Here is a 19,202-nt window from a genome sequence, read left to right as displayed (position 1 = left end):
TAAAACTCCTTGACTTCCTGTCAGGTTTTAGTTTGCCAGACTTGTTGGCTGCTCCTTTTCTGGGATTCAGTTAGTTTTCAGTTGGCTTTACATAAGTAATCTCATCCTGTAATGTTAATTCCTCATAGCTTGGATCAGTCCCTTTTATCAGTTAAACTACCACTTACAAAACTTATAGTTTTAAGCTTGTCTTTCTCTAGGTTTAACTTCTTTGACGACTAGTCTGGGCTAGCATAGTCAAATACTAAACCAGATTTGCATATGACTGGCCTCAACATACTTATTTTTTGTCTGACTGCATCTCCAAACCTCGTCCGGGAACTTACCACATAAGTCAAATGTTGGTTTTCAGAAAATAGTATTTGAAAATTTTCCTTGAGCTTCTTATTCTCATATGAGAGCTTAGCCACATTGTTTTCAAAATCTTTTGGTTCAGAAGTTTGAGATGAAGAAGAGTTATCAGTTTCATATTTCATTCTCATTTCATGAAGTAGATTCTTCTTCTACCATGAAGCAGGTGACTTCTTCATCATCGTTGTCGCTGGATGATGAATCATCTAAGTCACTTTGGGCCCATTTGGCCTTTCTATCAGCAGCCATGAGAGCCTTCAACTCCTTCCAGTTCTTCTTGTCATCTTTCTTCTTCTCATCTCACTTTGGCTTCCTACATTCCACCATGAAGTGTCCTAATTTATCATAGTTAAAACATTTCAAGTTATCCTTATAGTTACTCTTATCATCATTATTATTATTTGAAGAACTTGAGTTATGATTACTCTTCTTCATGAATTTTCCAAATTTCTTCACGAAGAGAGCTATGGCGTCGCTGCTGATCTGCTCGACAGCAGTCTTCATAGTCGTGGCAGTAGGTGGCTCCTTAGTAGTCACCAGCACCTTAGTAGAGACGTCGGATGTGGAATGCCCCTCGTCATTTCTAGAGTTTATCTCAAACTCGTAGGCCTTCGAATCGGCTAGCAAATCATAGAGCTTTATCTTGTTGAGGTCTTTAGATTCCCTCATCGTCATCGTCTTAATATCCCATTCTTTGGGCAGAGCACGCATGACTTTGATTGCAACCTCTATGTTGCTGTAAGTCTTGCCCAAAGTGGATAGAGAAGTGATGATTTTACTGAATCTCTCATCGAACTCATTCAACGTCTCTTCAGGATGCATCTTGAAGTTTCGAACTGCTGTGAGGAAACCATGAGTTTGTTTTCTTTGGTTTACTCATTACCCTCACAGAGTTAACTCAGCTTCTCCCAAATTTCTTTGGCAGTAGGGAATGTGATTATCTTGTTGAACAATTTAAAATCCATAGTCTTGTAGAGGATGTCTTTAGCCATATTGTCGAGGTTGTTCTTCCTCTTATCTTCACTAGTCAATTCAAATCTTGGCTTCTCAATCTTTATCGGACCATTGGTGATGACAAACCACATATCATCATCTATAGCAGATAAATAAGTTTGCACTCTCACTTTCCATTCGTTGTAGTTTTTGTTAGATAAAATTAGACCGGTTAAATAGAACTTAACAAAAACAAACTTCCTATGCAGGAACAATTAAAGAATCCAATCGGTCAAGTCACTCAACCGGTCAAGTCACTCAACCGGTCAAGCAACTCAACCGGCCAAGAACCTAACCGATCAAGAAGATAAGACCGGTCAGATAAGAAGGCCAAATCATTGGACAATCTGAAGATATGAAAAACCGGAAGCCATTCGGTTAACATAAACAACCGACTAGTACAAATGGATACTTCGAGTATCTGTTGAGGATGATACCGAAGGGACAGACTTTAGTATTGCCATATTCATACAAGTCTGAGGACAATCTGCAGACTGCAGAAGATCGTCCGACAAGATCTTTCAACTCCAGGATATATTAGAGGCGCAATCCTCCAGGTGCAGGCAACTGTCCAACCGACAGTTTCCATACTAAATAAAAGACAAACCTAGCCGGTTTGACCTATGCACTGGAAGTCTAGACCGCCAGGTCTAAATCACTGAACCTCTGCTCAACCAATCAAATTCAAGGAAATGAAATGTGACCGTTGGCACATTTTACCTATAAAAGAAGGAGCTAAAGAGGAGTAAATGCAGTTCCAAGAGTTTTCAATAACCCATGTTCTAATTGTGCGGTTACCAGTCCTACCAACTACAAGATCTAAGATTTATTGCAAGTTCATCTCTCTACAAGACTTAGAGCTTAAGTGTTTATTTGAAGTGTGATTACAATTTCGGTTAAAATTGTACGGGTGTTATCGAGCAGAAAATAAGTCTCGATCGGATTGTGTTTGTGTATTCACTAGTGAATATCCTTCTCGTAGTTTCGAGAGAAAGGGGTGACGTAAGAGCTTTATCTCCGAACATCCATAAAAACTTGTCTTGTTATTTGCTCTATGCCTGCCTTATACTCTAACCGATTTGTACCACACTAACCGACCTACATCAATCTAACATGACTTACTTAATCCCAAACCGACCCACTATACTCCAAACCGACCCTATCTAAATCCGGTTCTGTCTATCCAGTGTACCTGCTGTTTCAACCTGAAACAAACCACTTCCGCACTTGAACTTCGTTCAAGGGTTTGTGACAGTTTGTGTAGTATTGAAACCCAAGTGTTAATCTCTAACCGGATTAATAACCACCCTTTGAGTGAAAGTACTAAACCGGCTGGACCCCGGTCCCCCAGCCGCGATCTAGATCCTAACAATTGGTATCAGAGCAGTTAGTTTCAATACTCAAGCAAGCATGTCTTTCGATCGGCCCCCAATGCTAGAAGGTGACGACTTTGCCAACTGGAATGCATGCATTTACCTGCATTTAATCACCATGGATGACGAGATGCAGTTCATCCTGACCGAAGGACCGGTAAAGATTGATAAAGACAGAAAAGACTGGACAGCTGAAGATAGGAGAAGAAACAATCTGGACAACCATGCCAGAAACCGCATCACTAACGGTTTGGACAGGAACACATTCTGTAAGGTCAGAGATTACAAAACCGCAAAGGAAACATGGGAAGCGGTGATTCAAATTCATGAGGGCAATGAAAGAACCAAGGAAAACAAGATAATGGTGGCCACCCAAAAGTTCGAAAACATTAAGATGAAACCGGGAGAAACAATGAGGGAGTATAGTGACCGGTTCACAGATGTGATAGATGAGCTATCAACTCTTGGAAAGAAGTATGACAACAAGGAAATCATCATGAAAGCGCTAAGGTCTCTTCCAAGTGCATGGGATATAAAGACAATGGTGATGAGGGAATCAAACTGTCTAAGCAAGATGAAGTTACACGATGTGTTTGAAGATCTTAAGGCATATGAGTTCGAAATGAGATCTAGGATTGAGGATGAAGTTTCTGCCTCAACTTCCAAAAAAACATTTGTCACATCCATAGAACCGGTTGCTCCTGCACCGATCAGAACCGCTGAACAATTCACTGAGGATGCCATGGCAATGCTTGCACAAAAGTTTAGGAGAATCATGAAGAGAAGCCAACCGACAAACAACAACAACTATAACTAAAGTGATAAATCTAACGTTAGATGTTATAATTGCAATTGTTTGGGACATTTCAGGTGGGAATGTAGAAAACCGATGCGGGATAATCGAAAACCGGACGATCAGAACCACCGAAATAACTACCCATAAACCGGTGAAGTAAGTGAAGTTCAGAAAGCACTGATAGCCGATGATGGAGGAAGCCTATGGGCACACAGTGACAGCGATGATGAACTCACATGTCTCATGACAAACGAGGAACAGGTATTTGACTCTCCTTGTGAAGAATTTACTAAAGATGAATTATTTAATGCGCTAAATAATATGGTAGTAGAGTATAAGAACCTATTAACACTAATACCAGCCCAACTCAACTTTAGAACCGACTCCATAGCACCTACCTTGACCGAACCAAAAACCATACAACCTGATAAAATCCTAGAAACCGAGGAAGGACCTGAACTATCCTCTGAGACCAAACAGCTCAAGGAGTCAGTTCAAGAGTTAACCGAGGAGGAAGATGCCAAAACCCAGTATCGAATAGTTGCATGGAAAAGATCTAGTGAAATGGTAAACAGAATGTGTAGCTATAATAGACATCCCAAGTGCTTGTTTGGTCTTGGATACAAAAATAACAGATCCAACAACCGGAACCACTTCGACAAAATGAGGCTCACAAAGGATAATCTTCCCTTTGTAAGCTTTGTCAAAAGTTCCTTAACTGACGAAGAGGAATTAAGTGCCTCATATCCGGAAGACGAACTAATCTATGTAGGTCCAACTGATTCCGAAAAATGGCTTCACCCTGAGAAAAGGAAAGTCAACCGGTCCAAAGGTAGGCAAGCCAATCCACGACTGCATAGGATAAACCAAAGACCACCTCCGAGTAAGGTCCTCTTAGGAAAACAGAAAGACTCCAAACCGAGTGCAAGAAAAATAGTTAAAACCATAACCGGGAAAGTCGTCCGACTTATCAAAGTCTAGATACCTAAGGGACTAATCACCTGTGGACCCAAGTAAATGTGGGTACCAAATAGTTGTAAATATGTATATTTTGCAGGATATGAAGAAACGGCTAGGAAACTCTGAATGGTACCAGGATAGCGGTTGTTCCAGACACATGACTGGAAACAGAAATTTCCTAACCGACATTATAATAGAAGCCAGTGCAATGATTGTCTTCGGTGATAACTCAAGAGGTAGAACTGTGGGAAATGGTAAGATTGTCCATGGTAATTTAACAATTGATAATGTACTTTTAGTTGAAAATCTACACTTTAACTTACTGAGCATTAGCCAAATGTGTGATGCTGGATACACTGTAGAATTCCTTAAACATGCATGCTTAGTTAAAAATTCCCAGGGTAACATACTACTAACCGAAATAGGTTAGGAAATATATACAAGGTAGACTGGAAAACTGAAACATCCGGTTTGTATGGTAGCTAAAACCGATCAAACCTGGCTATGGCATAAACGGTTAAATCACTTAAACCTGAAAACTTTAAACTATATCTGCGGTAAAAAGCTAGTTGAAGGAATTCCTGATATAGTATTTAATAAGGATAAGGTTTGTTCAGCATGTCAAATGGGTAAACAAACTAAGTCAACCTTTAAGAGTAAATGACACATTCAGTCTAACCGATGCTTAGATCTCCTTCACATGGACCTATTTGGACCGATTAGGGTCGTCAGCCTAGGTGGTATGCTATACACTATGGTAGTTGTTGATGATTATTCTAGATATACATGGGTAATATTTTTGGCATCCAAACGTGAAACCGCATCAAATTTAATTACATTGCTTAAACGCTTACAAAATGAAAAATCAACACGCATAAACAGCATTAGGAGTGATAGAGGAACCGAATTTACAAATAGTACATTAAATGAATTTCTTGATGAATCCGGTATTAGACACGAGTTGTCTAGTGCTAGGACTCCTCAACAGAATGGCCCGGCCGAGAGAAGAAACCGAACTCTCAAGGAAGCCGCAAGGTCCATGATAGCTGATTCGGGTATTGCCCAGAAATTCTGGGCTGAGGCTATCAATACTGCATGTCACACACAAAACCGTTCTTTGATCAACAAATTTCACAACAAAACACTGTATGAAGTATACTTTAATAGGACCCCTAACCTTAAGTATCTTAAAATTTTCGGTTGTAAATGCTACATTCACATAAATGGAAAAACTTACCTATCTGTTTTTGATGCAAAATCCGATATCGGGATCATGTTAGGTTACTCAGCAGTTAGTAAAGCATATAGAGTGTATAACACTAGAACTTTAACCGTGGAGGAATCTCTTCATGTCGTTTTCGATGAATCGGTTGAAAGTAACACTGCATCATCCTTTGATCTACACAACAGACTGGAAAACAACAATATACATTCTGATAGTGAAGATGAGGTTCCGGTTTTCAGACGGTTTGTCCATGACCAAATAGGTAATGTTGAAACCCAACCGGATAAAGCTGTCACACAGCAGGAAGCTGACACCTCGGTTCAAACTGAGGAAATCGGCTAGTCTGACACTTTTGTTCAGCCTACCGATATGTCTAGCCTTGATCAAGTAAACGGTGATTTGGTAGACATTCCTGAACCGAATCTCAAAAGGAACACAAATCATCCTCCTAAGCTAATTATAGGTGACCATTCAAAACATGTTCGAACTAGGCGACAAATTCTGGAGGAATACTTTAATTCTGCTTTCATATCCCAGATTGAGCCGAAAAAGGTGGATGAAGCATTATCAGATCCGGATTGGATCTTGGGAATGCAAGAAGAGTTAAACCAGTTTGAGAGTAATAAGGTCTGGTACCTAGTCCCTAGACCGAAAGATCAACCGGTCATAGGCACAAGATGGGTATTCAGAAACAAACTCAATGAAGACGGTTTGGTCACGAGGAACAAAGCCAGATTAGTGGCACAGGGATAACAACAGGAAAAAGGCATTTATTTTGAAGAATCATTTACCCCTGTAGTTAGGATTGAAGCTATTAGGATTTTTCTAGCTTTTGCTGTATTCAAAAACTTTAAGGTTTTTTAAATGGATGTTAAAAGTGCATTTTTAAATGGTGACCTACGTAAGGAAGTATATGTTGAACAACCACCCGGTTTTAAGAGTGTTGACCTGCCCAATCATGTATAGCGCTTAAACAAATCATTATACGGTTTAAAGCAAGCTCCTAGAGCCTGGTATGATACACTAACCGCATTTCTGTTAAAACATGATTTCACCATAGGTTCGGTGGACAAAACACTATTTAAATTTGAGAAAAAGGAACACATCCTACTTGTTCAAATATATATAGATGATATTATCTTCGGTTCAACCGATCCCAAGCTATGTGATAAATTCTCAACCTTGATGACTAACAAATTTGAAATGAGTATGATGGGAGAGTTAAGTTTCTTCCTAGGTCTTCAGGTTAAGCAACTCGAAGAAGGAACTTTCATAAGTCAACCCAAATACACAAAGGAACTTCTAAAGAAATTTGGGATGGATACATGCTCCTCAGCCGCTACTCCAATGAGTTCATCGGTCAAATTGGAGAAGGATGATGATGGTCAGGCAGTAGACCTAACAGCTTACCGAGGACTCATCGACTCTCTCCTATACTTGACAGCAAGTAGACCGGACATACTATTTGTGGTCGGTGTGTGCGGGAGATTTCAGGCTAATCCATAACAGTCTCACTACACAGCCGCAAAACGAATCTTGAAATATCTAAAGGGAACCCCCGAAGTCGGTATGTGGTATCCAAATGACTCATCTTTCAACCTCACAAGCTACTCAGATGCAGACTATGCAGGTTGTAAAGTGGACAGAAAAAGTACCAGCGGAACATGCCAATTTCTAGGTGATTGGTTTGTTTCATGGCACAACAAGAAACAGACATCGGTTGCCACGTCAACCGTGGAAGCTGAATATCTGGCAGCCGAAAATTACTGTTCACAACTTCTATGGATTCAACAACAACTGAAGGATTTCGGTATCACAGCTGAAGAATCTCCGATATTCTGTGATAACACAAGTGCCATAGCAATCACATATAATCCGGTCCTACACTCTAGAACCAAGCACATCGACATAAGGCACCACTTTATCCGGGAACATGTTGAAGCATATCCGGTTGGAATACGTATCAACAGAACAACAAGTGGCCGATATCTTCACAAAGCCCCTACAAGAAACTAAGTTTTCTCACTTCAGAAACATACTCGGTTTAACCGATCTTAGTCAGCTAATCTCTTCACATGCCTAAAAGGGAAATCAGTTCGAACAGACAAAACCGGTAGTTCTTCCTAAATTGTCGGATTCCGAATTCACCAAGGTATCTATTGAAGAACCGCTTTGTCTATCGGTTACAGTAAACCGACCAGTTACTTAGTGCATGCACCAATTAACCGCATCGGAACGAATGACTGAAAACCAACCGGTTTGGAAATAGTCTACTTCGGATTATTTGGCCTCCGAACAAAAATGGAACAACTCTCTATGTTTAAATGCCTCTGTTCTGAAAAGTTACCTTTTCAAAGCAAAATGGTCATACCTCAAAAGACGTGAAGATATGATATCTTTCACCGTCCAGGCCTATGACTCACATCCTAGGTTGTAGACATGCTTATTTCATGCAAATATATTATATCCTCTGGTTAATACACCTTATTACCTGCTACACATTGGATAATACTATCATCTCGCCACTAATATATAAGTTAGGCAAACATCAGACAAAATAATCACAAGCTCCAACTATCCTCTCACTAAGACAAAATGTCTCAGTTTCCAAACATTCTTCAAGTGGATTTCGATTCAGCTCAAGGTACAGAGCACTATGAAGTCTTCAAGATGATTAAGTCACTTGAAGACACCGGTATAAAATACTTTCTAGATGACAAACATGTCATCTTTCCCGAAACCGTCCTGGAATTTTTCTACAATGCCAGGGTTTTCCGAGGTACACCTCACTTCGACACCCACATTCAGTCCAAGGTCGGAGGAACCGTGTTTGATTTCACAGAAAGTGACTTCTCCAGATGCTTCAATCTTCCGAAGCAAGGGCTCACCGACCTAAACGTTCCGGCTGAACTAAAGGCCGAAATTTCCTTAAGCTTCTCTCGGTCAAACCGTCCGGTCAGTGACCATGGTGCTAGGTCATCACTAAGGGTTGAATACCAGCTACTCAATGACATCATCGGTCGAGGCATCCTAGGTAAGGATGTGACCAACACCTATTGTGCTACAGTTTTTAACATGATGACGGCCATTACAACAAATACGCTAGTTAATTGGTCCAGGGTGTTGTTCGATGTCCTGATCTGGATGATCGACATTCGCCAAACCGGCCTCATCCCCCAGATCAGCTGCCTACTTTTGGAACTTGGGGTTCCACTCTGTACGGGTGAAGGACTGAATCAGGCACAAGTCATAACCAAGGAAGTTGCCGACTCATTTTATGAGCGGTTCGAGAAGGTATGGAAGAGGAAGAACCGACACCTCAACTCCTCCGTCAATTAAGTCACTCCCTCCTACAACCGGTCATTTTGCTGTACGCACCGGTTGTATTATTATCCCACTCCATCATTTCGGTTTAGTCTATATTCTTTTCGGATTTAACTATGTCTCTTTCGGTTTCGTGTATTTCTCTTTCATTAATGAAAAGTAACTTTCAACTTCCAACTACATGGGAAATTACACAAACTTAATTACTTTCTAACTAGATTCTCCACCTCGAGCTCCGCAACCGGTCAAAAGTAACTTCTTCCCAAGGAGTTTTGGAAACATAAATATTCCCTTCATAAATAAGACAAAACTGAATTTCAGCATTAAATGCCCATATTTTCTCTCCAATCTTAACCCTTTATAAAGAACCTCCCCTTGACAATCCAACATACCTCAAACAAATCAGAATTTCTTAAACTCTCTCTCTTAGCAAAACTTGAAAGTATGTCGAGCCGCACACTAAGAAACTATTTGTGCATTGATTTCGACTCAATCCTTCAACATGATGATCTGGAAACGAAGGAACGTATGTTTGAATCTCTAATCGACACCAGCCTTCGTGACTTTCTCGAAGAATCCGGACATATGCTCCTTCCAGAAGTACTGGAATTCTTCAACAATGCATCAATGAGTGGCGATCTCATTGTCTCCGTGGTGAGAAGGCGCACCGTTTTCTGAACGAAAGCGCATTTGCTCAAATGTTTAATCTGCCCACTGAAGGGTTTTCCGATTTCCCATCTCGGGTGGGCAGAGCAGCAACTGACTATTCGGAATTGTTCTCCGGAACCGAGGTACCGATGGAGACCTACGGTCTGAAAACCCGCCTTACCCACCACATCCAACTCCTTCACGAGATTGTCAATCGATCCATCATTTGCCAATCTCCGAACCAACACTACTCTAAAAGATTCTTCGACATGATGACTTACATTGTCAGCAACACCCCCATAAATTGGTCATCGGTCATCTTCGATATCCTGAGGACTATGGTCGAGACAAAGAAAGGTCTCGGCTACGCCCCCCACATAAGCCGACTCCTTCTTGCACATAGTCTAGACTTTGGACCGGGTACACCGGCGTGCCCATCAAATGTTCTCAATGAGGAATGAGTGGAAGACAAGCTCTCTAGAGTCATTATTACATAAGTTATAATTCTGTATCTTGTGTATCCTAAACCGATCAATGTATCGGTCTCTATCATGTTATGTTCCTGTTCATTAAATGATTATCTGAATTTCTAAGCTTCAAAACCGGGTCAAAATCGCACTGTTAGAATATCTATCTGAATGACAAACCGGCTAAAAATACTAACTACCTCGTTGAAAATCCGGTCAAAATCGCAAACCGCTTGATCATCGGTTACATAACCGCTTCGTCTCATAATCGGTTGCAAGTACAAACCGTCTCATTGACGGTTAACCGCATCAAAAGCCCGCTCAAAATTTCCCGCCCATCACTTGCCGCCCAAAGCATTTTGGAGGGAAAATTCCCGCGCAATCCTGATGTGACGGTTCGCGGCGGTTGAAATTCCAACCCGCGACTATAAATAGGGTCCTTAGCCGTTTTCTTTCATTCTCACGCAAATCGGCTTTCTCTCTCTAGCTCTCAAACCTTTCAAAACGTTCAAACCTTCGATCTCTCGTTTTATTCAAGCTACAATGGGTCGCGAATCAGTGCTCTTCAACCACATCGTCCAAGTCGACTTCGATGAAGTTCGAGCAAAGGGATCGGCGGAGGCAAAGCAGGTGTTAACCCAGATCTCCGAGTCCGGTCTCGAACAATTTTTGAACGGACCATTCGTATTATATCAAGAAACGGTCAACGAGTTCTTTCAAACCGCTGTTCTCACCGATGGGACAATAATCGCAACCATAGGCGGCACACTGCTCAAATTGACGAAGGAGACGGTCGCTGAAGTACTACACCTACCTACTAAGGGAACTGACTTCTCGGTGGTCACCGACGAGGAAACATTCCAGGTGGCTTGCCGGGATCTTTCGGATACGAAGGTCCCTATCGCGGTATCCGATAAGAAAACCTCTCTTAAACTGGAATATAGACCACTATGCGATATTTTCACCAAATTGGTTCAAGCGCGAGGAGGCAACTATGACAGCCTCACCCGGATAAATATTGAAATGATTGCCGGTTTGGTCAACGGCATCAAAGTCAACTGGGCAAAGGTGATCTTCACAAACCTATGTGAGATGGTGGATCCGACATCCAAACGGTCATGGGGATATGCCGTCCCACTCGGTAAACTGATGCGTCACTTCAACGCTAACACCGGCCCTGGTGTTTTCCTCGCCCCTAGAAAAGTCATTAAATCCCATCAATTTATTAAACCGGAGGACAAGCAAGGCAAAAAGAAGGCCTCCGGTTCTACAAGCGGCCGAAAGAAGAGACAAGCCAGAAAGAAAACGGCCCCGGTCAAAGAAAAATCTGGAAGCAAGGCGGATAAGCAACCAACCAGATCGGCTAATCCGCAGTCCGACACCCTCAACACTGAAAATTCGGCATCCAGCTTGGGCCGAACCGCTTCTCAACACACCGGAGAAAATCGGACTAGCAAAGGAAAAGAGCCAACGGTCGAGGAACAATCGGCAAGACCTGACGATGACGAAACTGGTCCGACTAAGCGAACGGAAACTGGGGATGACCACATCCGGCAAACGGGCGAGGACATCATCAAAAGAATCATGGAAGAACTTCATGAGGAGGCTCACGCGGCTAGCGACGTCTATTTTCAATGGGCCCTAAACCGGTAGGAAATCTTCTACTCTAACATGCTACCGGATCATACTGCTGACCGAAAATTTGAAAAGCTGATTGAGATGGAAGAGGAAGTCATCAACCTCACAAAGGCTAAGAGCGTCCTGACCGCTCTTCGACGAAGCATAATGGTTGAACCGCATGCCCGGTTACTAGGGCTAACCGAACACATCCAACGTCTTCAAGAAAAGCATATCCCAGGGATAGAGGACTCTCAACTTGAGCTCTTCGTGCTGGACATGCTTGCGGTCAAAGAGCAGGAACTGACCGAAGAACTAGCACTGTTGGAATCGGAACCCGAACATCAGGAAGCGTCGAACTTCTCCAGATCTCCACCTGTGGATGAAGGAGGTCCGAATCCGGCCGAAAATGAGATTTTCTCTCCTCCACCGGAATAGGAAATCAACAACATCAACCTCGGAGCGGGTACGCCGTCCACCGACCAGCGAGTCTCTGTTCAAACCGGGGACTCGGTACCAGTGATAACGGAAGATAGGGTAAAGGACCTTATCGAGGAATTCGTCAATGTTGCGATTCGGCCGTGGCAAAAGAAATTCAAAGAAACCGCGACTAAATCCATCGAGATGGTTGAGTCGACAAATAAAGAGCTAAAACCGCGTTCGGACGGATCACGTCCGTTGAAGACAATTATGACAATACCGATCAGTTGTACAGCGGCTATATTGACATAACTAAGGCATTGGAGGAGGCAACTAAGAAGCTGGTGACCAACCTCGCTCTCACCAGCCAAAAGGTCGGTATGACGGAACAATCCCATGTAACAACCGATCAAAGGTTGAAGAAGATTGATGAGGATCTGGCTCAATCCGCTGCCCAGACCGGCTCTACACTTGAGAGAGTGGTAATGCTTGAAGAAAAGCATGCCAAGACCGAGGCCGATCTAAAGGCGGTCACCGAACAGCTGGAAGAAATGATAGCGGCAAAATTGGCTGCCGATAAGGCACTTGAAGAGGCAAATAAGCTTGCGGCCCAAAAGATTCAAGATGCATTGGACGAGCAAACCAGACTTCAAAAGGAAACGGCAATAGCGGATGCGAACCTGGACGGACATATACAAACGTTGGAAAACATTGCACCAACCGTGGCGATCCAGCAAAATGAAGATGCAGCTCGACTAATCGGTCAACAGACAGCATACATTGACTTCGCCGAGGCTCATCAAAATTCCAAAGCGGTTGCTTCCCCATCCGGTCCGACTACAAGAAAGAGAAAGAATTCTTCCAATAGGGCGGCGGTTTCAAAGTTATTGGACAGAGTTACTGACACGGTTATCGACTCTCCAAGAAACCCGGCTTCACATGAAAATGAAGATCTCGAGGATGAAGAAGTACCGCTAAGCAAAAGACCGCGAGGTCTTGACGTACCTCCAATTAGATCGTTTGCTCCACCGACTACCCCTTTCACCGGCACTTCAGGCGGTCAAGGATCCTCCTCAAGCCTGTTCCAGCGGTCAAGGGAAAAGCAACTAATGAACAGCTGGACAAGTTCTTACCGCCCAGGAAGAAGAAATAGGGGCTTTCTTTCCTATGTTTAAATTAGTTTAATTTTATATCAAGTATTTTTTACCTTAATATCATTTTATATATATATCAAGTATTTTTGGAAACCGGCCTATGTTTAAATCCTTACATGGTTTTGAATATTTTAAGTAAAATAATCAAAAAGAGAGAAATTGATAAGATAAAAGATAATAAACTTTTCTCAAAAAAATTTCCAAAATTTTTCGAAAAATTCTTCTAAGTCATTTTCCAAAAATCCGGCCAAATAAACTTTTAAAAACAACCGGCCTACATTTTAAATCCTTACATGGTTTTGAATATTTTAGGTAAAATAATCAAAAAGGGAGAAATTGTTAGATAAAATTAGACCGGTTAAATAGAACTTAACAAAAACAAACTTCCTATGTAGGAACAGTTAAAGAATCCAATCGGTCAAGTCACTCAACCGGTCAAGTCACTCAACCGGTCAAGCAACTCAACCGGCCAAGAACCTAACCGATCAAGAAGATAAGACCGGTCAGATAAGAAGGCCAAATCATTGGACAATCTGAAGATATGAAAAACCGGAAGCCATCCGGTTAACATAAACAACCGACCAGTACAAATGGATACTTCGAGTATCTGTTGAGGATGATACCGAAGGGATAGACTTTAGTATTGCCATATTCATACAAGTCTGAGGACAATCTGCAGGCTGCAGAAGATCGTCCGACAAGATCTTTCCACTCCAGGATATATCAGAGACGCAATCCTCCAGGTGCAGGCAACTGTCCAACCGACAGTTGCCATACTAAATAAAAGACAAACCTAGCCGGTATTACCTATGCACTGGAAGTCTAGACCGCCAGGTCTGAATCACTGAACCTCTGCTCAACCAATCAAATTCAAGGAAATGAAATGTGACCGTTGGCACATTTCACCTATAAAAGAAGGAGCTGAAGAGGAGTAAATGCAGTTCCAAGAGTTTTCAATAACCCAAGTTCTGATTGTGCGGTTACCAGTCCTACCAACTACAAGCTCTAAGATTTATTGCAAGTTCATCTCTCTACAAGACTTAGAGCTTAAGTGTTTATTTGAAGTGTGATTACAATTTCGGTTAAAATTGTACGGGTGTTATCGAGTAGAAAATAAGTCTCGATCGGATTGTGTTTGTGTATTCACTAGTGAATATCCTTCTCGTAGTTTCGAGAGGAAGGGGTGATGTAAGAGCTTTATCTCTGAACATCCATAAAAACCTGTCTTGTTATTTACTCTCTGTCTGCCTTATACTCTAACCGATTTGTACCACTCTAACCGACCTACATCAATCTAACCTGACTTACTTAATCCCAAACCGACCCACTATACTCCAAACCGACCCTATCTAAATCCGGTTTTGTCCATCCAGTGTACGTGCTGCTTCAACCTGAAACAAACCACTTCCGCACTTGAACACCGTTCAAGGATTTGTGACAATTTGTGTAGTATTAAAACCCCGGTGTTAATCTCTAACCGGATTAATAACCACCCTTTGAGTGAAAGTACTAAACCGGCCGGACCCCAGTCCCCCAGCCGCGATCTAGATCCTAACAGTTTTCTTTACAAAACATAGGAACCTTGTTAGTGGCAACTATAGACATGATTTTGAATCTGATGACGCTTGAGAATAGAAAACGAGACTCTAATACCACTTGTTAGGATAAGTGTTGCTAATAGACTAGGGTCTGACTATTGTGAACAGCTTATGACTTTAATTCGGTTTTAAGTTTAACCAGTTTCTATTCTTCATAAATCTTTACAAACTCTTAAACAAGTTCAAGTGCGGAACCGTTTGTTGGATTTGAAGCTTCAAACATATGAAAGAGAGTGGAGGAAAATAAAGAACACATGGAGTTTTATGGATGTTCGGAGATAAAACTTCTACGTCACCCCTTCCTCCACAACTGGAAGGATATCCACTAGAAGGCTTTGGTTGGTAGAACACACAACACAAACCCATTCAGAAACCACAGAGCTTAACAAGTGCCTACTTTTGAACTTCTAACTAACTCTCCGTTGAACATAACAACATTTGTTCAACTTACAACACTAATATTTCACACAGAAAAGACATTATATTAATTATATGAATTATAGTATGATCATAACTAGATAGTAAGTAATTTGCTCTTGAGCTTTTAAAGAGAGATTAAACAATCAAATGTCAAGAGCAAATATGTGAGAAAGTTATTCCTTCAAGTTGTTCGCCCGTTGCCCTTGAGTAGCAATTTATACTTAAAGTACACCAATGATCGAATATTCTTTGTGGACACGTGTCCTCTTTTTGTTGATGGTCACTAATAGTACGAGAGTACAACAGACTCTGAGCATTGGGATCGTGGTCGTACCTGACAAGTAGTGCGCCAAATATCCTCTCATATTGTCTTGTACTAGAGAGATACAACGTGGGAAATTTGAGTGATAAATACGTACGTGACAGTCTTTCATTTACTGGGATTAACTAGTTTGTCAGATTGTTGAAAACGGTAACTGCAGATAAGCTGAATGACTAAGAAGTTAGACGCTCCTTCGGACATCTAAGAGAGTTAGACCACGTCTAACTGCGCTTCACTTTAGACCACGTCTAATTGCGCTTCCCTTTAGACCACGTCTAAAAGATTTAGACCGCGTCTAAATGCACTTCCCTTTTAAACCACGTCTAAAGCAGTTAGACCGTGTCTAACTACACTTCCCTTTAGATCATGTCTAAAAGAGTTAAGACGATATCTAACTGCGCTTCCCTTTAGACCACGTCTAAAGGAGTTAGACCGCGTCCAACTGCGCTTCCCTTTAAACCATGTCTAAAGGAGTTAGACCGCGTCTAAAGGAGTTAGACCGCGTCTAACTGGGCTTTCCTTTAAACCACATCTAAAGGAGTTAGACCGCGTCTAACTGCGCTATCCTTTAGACCACGTCTAACTACGCTTTCCTTTAGACCACGTCTAAAGGAGTTAGACCACGTATAACGGTGCTTCCCTTTAGACCACGTCTAAATGTGCTTCCCTTTATACCACATCTAAATGTGCTTCCTTTTAGACCATGTCTAAAGGAGTTAGACGACGTCTAACTGCGCTTCCCTTAAGACCACGTCTAAAGGAGTTAGACCACGTCTAACTGCGCTTTCCTTTAGACCATGTCTAACTAGACCGTCTTCTTTAGATCTGTACCTGCACAAAGACGATTTCAAAATTTAGTCTTATTCGTTTGCAACCTTAAATTAAGCTCTTCAATAATAAGTTTTATTTTAATTACACCTCACATCATCAAAATAATGTCAGCTCATAATTAGAAAATATTGATTTAAATAAACTTATTTCCTAAGTTCATTTTAATTAACTCAATAACCACAACTCTCGACCCAATAATCCGAACATTTTGAAAATTAAGTATCATTATATATATATATGACATAAACTATATAAATTACTTGTGTTAGAGTATTCAAACTATATCTCACAAGATAACTTGTCATCTAAAAAGTGTTACAAAATCAACTATGTCAGATCAAATACGCAAGGAATTGTATGAGTACAAGAGAGATAATCCTGCAATCACACAAAAAGACTTGCAGAGATGGCTTGAGGGAAAATTTCAGTTAAAAGTTAATCACATTTCAATAGAGTGTAATATATATGTTTTCAGTTTTTATGAATTATTAATTTATGATTTTCTTGAGACCGAAAATTATAAAGGGGTCTTCCGAAAAATATTATCTTATTATTTTATCGAATTTTTTAATTTTTTACATTGGCTTAAATCGGGACCATACAAATTTATTATTTTAGAGAGTTTATTAATTTACCGAATATTAATTTTAAAAAAATCTATAATATATATATATATATATATATATATATATATATATATATATATATATATATATATATATATATATATATATATATTAACCGAGATGGAAGGAAAATGGGTTAATAATTATCTTTAAATATTTTTTTCTTTTTAGTTTTAAAAAATTATCACGAAATGATTAGTAATGGTCATAAATTCAATTTAAGGTATGTTTAATAAAATCAATTATTTTATGTTTGATCTATTAGACACGACACATTCAATTTAAGATATGTTTAATAGAATCAATTATTTTATGTTTGATCTATTAGACACGACACGACTCTTGTCATTTGAACTATTTTAATAGTCAGTTAAATACTAAATTTTTATAAACATAAAACTGATTTTTTTTTAGCTACAAATAAAAATAATGTAATATAAAATGGATAAATAGTTTTGGAGGAAAAAAGAAAAACATGATGGATTAGAGAAAAAGTACAAATAAAAGAAAGATAAGGTAATGTGTTAATAATGATAATCCTATATTTGTCAATAAATGTAAAATAAAGCCAAATTGGATGTAGGAAACATGGAAACGTTACGGATGGAATTGTTTTTATGTGTGGATGATAAGTCACTTTCAATAATAGAGTTGTATAATCACTGTGTTAGCTAATAAATTACATAACAATTCAACTTTTTTTTTTCATCTTTGCTCTTCAATTTTTTTGCAAAGTTTAGATATATCATCTCATAATTAAAAATTTAATATAAATTATATTCAATATTTACATTAACTGATTCAATCCAAACTAAAATAGTTATTTTTTTCTGGTTCAAATTAAAATAATTATGAAAATGTCTCCGCAAAGTATAAGTGTCAGAATCGAATGAATCTGACACAACTAAAGTTTTATCTATAATATTTTGTTATGTATAATATACATAAACGGTTATTCAAATACAATACTAAATAAGAAGCAATTCTTTAGTCTTTGTATATATCATGTTACAAACCATTTTCCGCAATAATTAACATTTTTCTATTATTTTTTAAAAATATTCACTTTCTCTTTCTAGTCTTATTAGTAACCCATTAATCACTTAGGCTAGATGTTTATCAGAACCAATTAATTAATCATCCCACTTTAAATTTACTTTATTTTATAAATATAAAATATATATAATTAAAATTAATAATATTTGTAATCACTAAAATTTAATTTATTCCATTTATAAATTATTTTAAATAAATAAAATCAAAATAATTAAAATTAAAGTCAAAACATGATTAAATAATTTATTGGGTTAATTATTTTAATAATTAATGATCGAAAAAAACAAATAAAATAATTTGGGATAAATATTTTATTATTTTATCTCAAATTAATTTTAAAATAATTAATAAAAATTAAAATAAATAATTTATAATAAAGTTATATCCATTTTATCCCAAAAATTATTTATTAAACTCAAAAAAATATAAAATAAAATAAATGAACAAATAAATTTCATATTTATTTAAAGTATTTTGTATATTTTATGAGTTGAAAAGGAAGAAAAAAATGATTGAATTTTTTTTTTTCAATCAAACACCGAAACAAGGAGGAATTAATGCATCAAACCTGACAGCCATAGAATGAACGCTAGATTATTATCCAATGCATAATAACCAACCACGTAGCGCGTTGCAACGAAAGAAATGCAATTTCATGCATCACTAAATCAACTAACACACGCCTCAATGTCGTTAGTCAAGACGCAACAAAATTCCCAAACACCTATGGAACGCGGACGGAGTGTCAAACGTCCGCGCTTCGACCCGAAATGACGTTGTTTCGCCTAGTTTATCTTCTTCCTCGCGATGACAAATATGATAAGAACAAATTACATCCTTGATTTTCAAAGATGGAACTCCGACGTTATTCCACCATAACGGTTGATTCGAAAGCTAAAATGATCACCCTACCATGTTGATCATTTCTCATACGATCATATGACTCATCATGGCCTAATCGGGCAAATTGGATGAAGAACAGACAAAACGTCATTGATGACTTTTGACTGAAATTCAATCC

This window comes from Impatiens glandulifera, unplaced genomic scaffold, assembly GCF_907164915.1.
Source record: "Impatiens glandulifera unplaced genomic scaffold, dImpGla2.1, whole genome shotgun sequence".
In the NCBI taxonomy this organism is placed as follows: Eukaryota; Viridiplantae; Streptophyta; class Magnoliopsida; order Ericales; family Balsaminaceae; genus Impatiens; species Impatiens glandulifera.
This window is presented reverse-complemented; position numbering follows the sequence as displayed.